Here is an 8811-nt window from a genome sequence, read left to right as displayed (position 1 = left end):
GTGATCCTCCTATCTCTGCCTCCCCAGTGCTCGGATTAAAGGTGTGCACCACCATGCCTGGCTCAACCTCATCCTTTGACGACTCATACTCAACTAGCTTCTAATCAATATTCCTCCCCCAGCCCTGCCTGCTGTGCTGGAGAAGCTACCTACTCCACTGGTCCTTCCAGGTTCTATATAAACCTTCTTCCCTTAGAGTCAGTTCACAGATAAGCTTGGTAGTAATATCAGTTGATGTTGATGTTTCCATGCCTGACCCTTCCAAATCCCACACATATGACCAACACAAGAAGCATCTGCCATTTATAAATACAGCAACGGGGGGCTGGAGGAATGGCTTAGCAGTTAAGGCATTTTCCTGCAAAACCATAGGACCCAGGTTCAATTCCCCAGGACCCACGTTAGCCAGATGCACAAGGGGGCTCATGCATCTGGAGTTTGTTGGCAGCGGCTGGAGGCCCTGGCACATACATTCTCTCTCTCTTTCTCTGTCAAATAAATAAATAAAAACTAAAATATAAATATAGCAATACCAAATGACAGAGATGAAGTCCATAGTGGCCAACATTATATTTCTGCATAAAAATGCACAGTTGGTATGCTGGCTTCTGGCTTCATACCCCATGCCAAACAAAGCAAGCAAATTTTCTTTGGTCATTTTGGCAGTCTCACAATGTCTCCCAGGCTGGCGTGGAGTTTACAATCTCCCTGCCTCCTCAGCTCAAGTGCTGAGACTACAGTATTACAGTTACCCTCCCTCTTTTAAACAATGAAAATGAAAATGAACAGAAGTGGCTGAGATGTGGCCAAAATGCCCCCCTCTGGAATGCACATCTACATGATCTTCTTGAGCTTTGATTAGCAGTTGGAGGCCTGGTCTGGAGGGAGTGGAACGGACAAAGTGCCCAATTTATGATCCTCTTCCCTGCTGTCTTCCAGAGACACCTTCCTTTTAGAAATCTTCAGTCTCATAGCTTTTGTGATCTCGAGCATCCTTTTCTCACTGAGTTTCAGGTCCCTCTGTAACACTCTCAGGTCAGTCTGGAAGTTGTTTATAGGCAAGGCAAATATTATCACATATGTAGTAATCTGCACTTCCATAGAATTTGAAATTAGGTTCCATAAACTACCATTGTTGTAGGCCAAGCAGGTAAAGTGCTTCAGCAGTTTGGTGTTGATGATGTGGGGGATTCTGAGTCCCAGGGCACTTTTCCACTTTATTACTTTCTGAGCTTGGAATTTGATGAGGGTGTCTAGAAACCATATGCATCTTGTCTGGTGGTCTTGGCTCTCTTCCTTTGATGGCAAAGACTTCAGCACTTCTATGACAGGAACAGTGGCTGTTCTCTTCAATCATCTTCAGTGTTTCTTCAGATGTGACTTTCCTGAAAGCTTCAGATGGGCTCTCAAGGGCCTAGTACTCCTCCAAGACAGAATATCTTCAAATCTATACACATCTTCAGGCTTGGCTGCATAAGCATGGCAGGGAGGAAGGTAGAGAGGGTCCGTGAGTCATGTGGCAAGTGGTCCTGCATGGCGTTACTGAACAGAGGTTCACGCCCTTTATATCAATGACACTCTGCATCTTTAGCTGCTGCAAGATTCAGAGATTCGCTGCAAACTTTGCTCCTTCTCCTGGAGTTTAGAGATTGCTTTTGTTTGATGGTTCCAAAGGCTTTAATGCAAGAATCCATCTTTTTCTGAAAGTTTTGCTCCGATTCTCCACAGCATGTTCACATTCAGTTGATTCATCAGCTAATACAGGCTGCATGTTAAACAATTCAGGATCATATACTCCCATTTGGACTGTAGTCTTGTTCAAAATTCCCCCAAAGTGCCAGGCTCCACTGGGTCCTCTTTCTGGGGTTCACCAAGTTGCTGCTGCCAGCACAGCTCTCTGCTTGTCCTCTGGTTGCCCACAGTTAGCCAACTTGCACTTGGCAACACCTCTGCCACCATGTCACAGGCCAGGCCACCAGACTTGGGAGAAGCTAGCTCAGCTATGGGCACCCTTAACACCAACATCTGAAGTATTTGATTAAATGATATATTTTCAATTTTCAATTGTCCTCATCTAGAGATAATCTCTAAATCACTTATGGTCAATATACTTATCCTACACACATATACTTATTAAGAAGTGATAATAGTGCAGATCAGAATCACTGACAAATATAGAGCTCCAAATTTCAATGTTACTCAAAACTCAGAGAATATATTTTGTTTTGATCTTTTACTAAAAATCTTGTTCTTTTATTCATAAGATTCAGTACTCAAATTTCTCATGATTATGGGAGTTGGGGCCTGATGTTTTAAAAGTTGTTTGCCAGGCAGTTCTACACATTCATAGAGCTGTATTTGAATTTTATTTATTGATTAATTAAATTGAGAAGCATGCTCAAACTTTAGTCATTGGCATGTTTTCTATTGATCTTTTTAGAGCAGTACAACTCTTAAATATTATGAAAAATTGCAGCACTATCTTAACCTATGAGTAACAGTATACATTGTTATAAGTTTCTTCATGTTACTGATTTTTCCTGTTTTAAGAATAAAACATAACAACATAAAATAATTTTTAAAATATCAATCATAGCTCAATACTGAGTGTTTTTAAATATTTTATTTTTATTAGTTATCAGAGAGAGAGAGAGAATGGGCATACCAGGGTCTCCAGCCACTGCAAATGAATTCCAGCCACATGTGCCACCTTGTACATCTGGCTAATGTGGGTCCTTTGGCTTTGCAGGCAAACACCTTAACTGCTAAGCCATCACTCCAGCCCCTGAATATTTTTTATTGTTTTTTTTTCTGGGTTTTTTTGGGGGGGGTGGTTCTGAGGTAGGGTCTCATGCTAGCTCAGGCTGATCTAGAATTCACTATGTAATCTCAGGGTGGCCTCAAACTCTCGGTGATCCTCCTACCTCTGCCTCCCAAGTGCTAGGATTAAAGATGTGTGCCACCATGTCTGGCTTTTTCTATTATTTTGAGGTAGGGTCTGGCTCTATCCCAGGCTGACCTGGAATTAGTCTCAGGCTGGCCTAGAACTTACAGTGATCCTCCTACTTCAGCCCCCCAAGTGCTGGGATTAATGGCATGTGCCAGCACACCTGACAGAGAAAGAGAGAGAGAGAGAGAGAGAGAGAGGGAGGGAGAGAACAGGTACATCACGGCCTCTAGCCACTCCAAACAAACTCCAGATGCATGTGCCACTGTGTATCTGGCATGTAGGTACTGGGGAATCGGACTCCCAGTTGTCAGGCTTCACAGGCCTATAGTGGTATCTTTAACTTTAGAAACCAACAACACATCTTTAGTTTACAAAAGTTAGGGAGTTGGCCAGATATGGTGGTGCACACTTTTAATCCAAATACTCGGGAGGCAGAGGTAAGAGGATCACTGTGAGTTCAAGGCCAGACTGAGACGACATAGTAAATTCCAGGTCAGCCTGGGTGAGAACCTTGAAAAACAAAACAAACAAAAAAAAAGATTGTAGTTTTTAAAAAATAAAGTCATGGCTACTGCCATTCAACAGAAGGAAACAAAATGTCTTCAGACATCCTCACTTTTAACGCTCATTATCATTTGTAATTCACATTTTTAATATGGAAGTAGAGCTACATTTTTCTATGATTCTAATGTTTAATTGCTTTAATCTATGCTTATTCTTAGTAGCTTGGAAGTACTAATGATTTGTCATATGGCAATCTTGCTGATTTACTTCCCTTTCTTCCCTCCTCTCTCCCTCCTTCTCTATTTCTGTTTCTTGGTATATATATATATACATGGCTTGTTTGTTTTATTTTTTGAGGTGGGGTCTTACTCTAGCCCAGGCTCACTTGGAATTCACTATGTAGTCTCAGGGTGGCCTTGAACTCACGGAGATCCTCCTACCTCCGCCTCCCGAGTGCTGGGATTAAAGGCGTAAACCACCACACCTGGCTTTTGGTAATTATTTTTGAGATGAGGTCTTCCTATGCAATCTAGCCTAATCTTAAATTTACACTTCTGCCTCAGCCTTTCCAGGGCCACCACCTGGCTCTGAGTTTATTTTAAAAGATTGTATTGTTATACCCAAGAATACTCAGTTTGTGTTTCCTAGATGATCTCAAGCTTCTTGTTATGCTATGTACTTATACTTACTAGTCATATTTACTTATACTTATTAATTATATTTCTGTGATCTTCACCATGAAACTAATGGGTAACACTGGGAATGTTTTTAAGTATTTAATTTATGACCTATTATCTTTTTTGTTTGTTTGTTTTTCAAGGTAGGGTCTCACTCTAGCCCAGGTTGACCTGGAATTAACTATTTAGTCTCAGGGTGGCCTTGAACTCATGGTGATCCTTCTACTTCTGCCTCCCTAGTGCTGGGATTAAAGGCCTGTGCCACCATGCCCAGCTATCATCTGTTTTGATTTAGGTTAGATTCTGTCTCAATTAGGTATTGCTACTGTCTGTCTCTAGGATGTAAATATGTTATGCAAACAGTAGAGGTTGGAAGCTATTTTCTCACCTTATAAAAAGCCTATTTTACAGTGTTCTTTCTTGGGCTGGAGAGATGGCTTAGTGATTAAGGCACTTGCTTGTAAGCCTAATGGCTCAAGTTCAAATCCCCAGTACCCATGTAAAGCCAGATGCACAAAGTGGCATATGCATCTGGAGTTTTTTTTGCAGTGGCAGGAGGCCCTGATGTACTTATTCTCTTTCTCTCTCCCACTACTTACAAATAATAATAAATAAATTTTTTAAAAGTCCTTTCTTAAAAATATTTACATTTTCTCCCCCTATTTATAAAGTTTCCAATAGTTTAGTATCTTTCTATCATTCGTAACTCAGTATGAATGAGTCACTTCTTTTGAGGAAGTACAGAATAATGCACTCACAAAGACCGATTACACAGTAGGGCAGTCACACCTTGGAAAATCTGTATCCATAGTGATGGTTAATCTACAAGACTATCTTGTGTCATACTGTAGCAAACTAGTTTAAAAAATCACACTTTAATAAAGATCAGGAAATTAAAAACCAACAAGCAAGCAAAAAATACACCAAGAGCTAATATAGGCTTGAATGTATTCATAGTGTTTACCCAATCAGGTCTTCACTTTAAGTTACTAGTTCTTTTAAACTATTTTCACTGTGTGTGCATTCCTAGTATACAGAAAATTAGAAGTAACAAGTTTAAATGGCCGCTCTAGAGATATTGTCAGTTACAAACGAAAGTAAGAAAACTACTTAAAGTCAACTGAAACTTAAAAAAATATTTTTGTGCTTTGCCTTAGAGGCATAGGGAGACCTTCAAGTTGGATACAGACAGAAAGTTTAGTCGTGATATAGGCAGATGTTCTTATGTTGGAATCGGGGCTAGCACTTGTTCTGTGTGCCTGTGGCTTAATGCTGCTTGTTGTCTCTGTTTTGAGTCTGGGAAGAATTAATCATACCTGCTAAGCAGTGCCAATTTAGTTAATGATGTTTTCTGTGCAGATATTTAATTTTAGAAGAATGATGGAAATGATCCCTGAAATTATAGTCTTTAAATATTAAATTTTACTTTGAGCCTTTACCTAAAAAAAAAAAAAAAAAAAAAAAAAAAAAAAGATGAAGGGCTCGATTCCCCCTGGGGTATTACAGAGATGTGTCCTGTGAATCTTCAGGGGTGAGTGGGAGTTGGCCTACTAGCAAACAGTTCTGGTAGCATGTGTGCAGGCACAGGTGCATGGAATGTTATGGGGAATTTGAGATGTGTCAGTTTGGATCATAGAAATAAGGCATTTGAAAAAAGCAACTGATAATTCCTTCTTTCTTCTCTGTCATGTCTTATCAGAGCAAAAAGTCCATGGGCCTAAGAAGATGTGCCATAGAGAATGAACAAGTATGCCCATTTTCTGATAGAAGAAACTGATTCTTAAAGATAAACAACTTGCCTATTTTTTTTTTTTTTTTTGAGGTAGGGTCTCACTCTAGCTCAGGTTGACCTGGAATTCACTCTGTAGTCTCAGGGTGGCCTTGAACTTATGGCGATCCTCCTACCTCTACATCCTGAGTGCTGGGATTAAAGGCATGCGCCACCACGCCTGGCTTCAACTTGTCTAATTTTACTCTCTTTTTCTCTCTCCTTACTGTATTGGATAATTAAAAACCTATGCATTCTATGTTATTAGGTGAGTTTTAAAACTTATTCTACATCAAAAGGGCCCTTTTGAACCATATATATAATTTATGATAGAGAATGAATGGGCATGCCAGGGCCTCATGCCACCGTAAACAAACTCTAGGCACATGTGCCGCCTTCTGCATCTGACTTTATGTGGGTTCTCAGGACCTGAACCCAGGTTGTCAGGTTTTGAGATCAAGTGCTTTTAATCACTGAGCCATCCCTCTAGTCCCAAGAGGGTTCTTTTGAAAAGTTTGTGAGAGAATAGATTTCTTCTTTTCTTTTTTCCTTTCCTTCTTTCCTTTCTCCTCCTTTTCTTACTTTTTATTCTTTCTTTCTTCTTTTCCTTTTCTTTCATTCTGAGACAGATCTTATTATGTTGCCCATGTTGGCCTTGTATTCACTCCTACGCTCAAATAACCCTGCTGTCTTAAATCCTAAGTAGTTGAGACTACAGGCATATACCATCATGCCTAGAGCAGATGGTTGATGGCCTGAAAACCCTTCATGAGATGATGATGCCAATTCAATTTTTAAAACTTTATTTAGCTATTATTTATATCACACACAATTCTGCCATTAAGGGACAGAATTCAGTGGTTCTCTCTCTCTCTGTGTCTCTGTCTCTGTCTCTCTCTCTCTCTGTGTATTATGATGTAGTGTATGCATGCATGTGGAGGCCCAAGGAGAATGTCAGGTGTCCTTCTATTATCACTCATCCATGTATTTCCTTGAGACAGGGTCTCCCCCTCAACTCAGAGCTGTTGTTCATCAGCAAGCCCCAGTGATTCTTTGGTCCCATTCCACCTCTGTAGATTAGGGAGGGTTACAAATGTATATGGCCATGCCTAGAGGGTTTTTTTTTTTTTATGCCTAGAGTTTTATGCTAGTTCTACTGAGCTGAAATTGGCTGTGTACAGCCTGAGAGGCCCTTGTACTTAAGTGGCAAGTACTCTTAACCACTGAGCCATCTCTCTAGGCCTTCATTTTCTCAAAGAGTTTTGTGCCTTTAGGCTATCATCACTATTTTCCCCTAAAATCTCATTTCAGCCACTAATCTACTTTCTCTCTCTACAGACCCATCTCTTCTGAACATTTGCACAAGTGGAATCATATAATATTGTTTTTATGATGATTTTCAGTTAATATAATACTTTACAGGTTCATCAAGAGTGTATTACCTCCAAGTATTTTGTCCTGTTTTAATGCCAAATAATATTGCTGTGTGGTTTGATTCAGGTGTCCCCCATAAACTTAGGTGTTCTGAATGCTAGATTCCCCAACTGATGGATATTTGGAAATTAATGCCTCCTGGAGGGAATGTATTGTTGGGGGTGGGCTTATGGGTGTTATAACCAGTTTCCCCACACCAGTGTTTGGCACACCCTCCTGTTGCTATTGTCCACCTTATGTTGGCCGGGGGGTGATGTCCACCCTCTGCTCATGTCATCGTTTTCCCCTGCCATTGTGGAGCTTCCCCTCAAGCCTGTAAGCCAAAATAAACCTCTTTTTCCCAGAAGCTGCTCTTGGTTGGGTGATTTCTACCAGCAATGTGAACTGGACTGCAACAATTGCATTGTATTTACACCCTACATTTCACTCATTCTTTCACTGTTAAATAGACACTTCAGATGTTTTTCCTTTTTGGCTCCTATGTCAATAGTGGTGACAACATACTGATGTATTTGGGTTACTTATGTTACCTTATGGATGTGATTATTTCTGCAAATCTGTACTTAACAGTATTTGTTGGGCTGGAGAGATGGCTTAGGGGTTAAGATGCTTGCCTGCAAAGCCAAAGGACGTTGGTTCAATTCCCCAGGACCCACGTAAGCTGGATACATAAGGTGGTGCATGCATCTGGAGTTCATTTGCCATGGCTGGAGGCCCTGGCATGCCCATTCTTACTCTTTCTCTTTCTCTGCCTTGTTCTCGCTCTCAAATGAATAAAGAATTTTTTTTTTTTTTTTTTTTTTTGATTTTTGAGGTAGGGTCTCACTCTACCCAGGCTGACCTACAATTCACCATGTAGTCTCAGGCTGTCAAAAAACTTTTTCTTTTCTTTTCTTTTTTTTTTTTTTTTGGTTTTGGTTTTTTGAGGTAGGGTCTCACTCTAGCTCAGGCTGACCTGGAATTTACTTTGTAGTCTCAGGGTGCCCTCAAACTCACAGTGATACTCATACTTCGGCTTCCAGAGTGTTGTGATTAAAAACGTGCAGCACAATGCCCGGATCAAAAATAAATTATTTTTTAAAATGCCTTAGTTAACAGTATTTGTCAAGCTAGGGAGACTGTCTAGCAGGTTAGTGTGCTCGCTCCAAGCATGAGGAACTATGACCATCTGAGTTTGATGCCCTAGGACCCACACAGACATCTGGGTGTGGCCAAAGAACACCTGGAACCCCAGTCCTGCGGAGAATAGAGAGCAGGTAATTACTGGGTGCTCATGTAACTGCAGCTCCACAGTCAAACAGACTCCATTTCATGGAAATACTGGGGTGACTGACAGAGGAAGAACACCCAATGTTCTCCTCTGACCCCTGCTTGTTTGTGAGTTCATCTGTATATACATATGCATGCATTCCCCTCTCCCTTCCCCCCACCACCAACACACAGACTTCAAATGCAAAAGAAAGAAAAAGTATTTGTCC

The 8811-nt window shown here is 40.7% G+C and overlaps 1 pseudogene; it reads right to left on the bottom strand.

Moving 5' to 3' along the window:
• Window positions 1-834: 834 nt before the first annotated feature.
• Window positions 835-4150, bottom strand: LOC101610193 (annotated as a pseudogene).
• Between the last annotated feature and the right edge of the window lie 4661 nt (window positions 4151-8811).

This window comes from Jaculus jaculus, chromosome 4, assembly GCF_020740685.1.
Source record: "Jaculus jaculus isolate mJacJac1 chromosome 4, mJacJac1.mat.Y.cur, whole genome shotgun sequence".
Taxonomy (NCBI): Eukaryota; Metazoa; Chordata; class Mammalia; order Rodentia; family Dipodidae; genus Jaculus; species Jaculus jaculus.
This window is presented reverse-complemented; position numbering and strand designations above follow the sequence as displayed.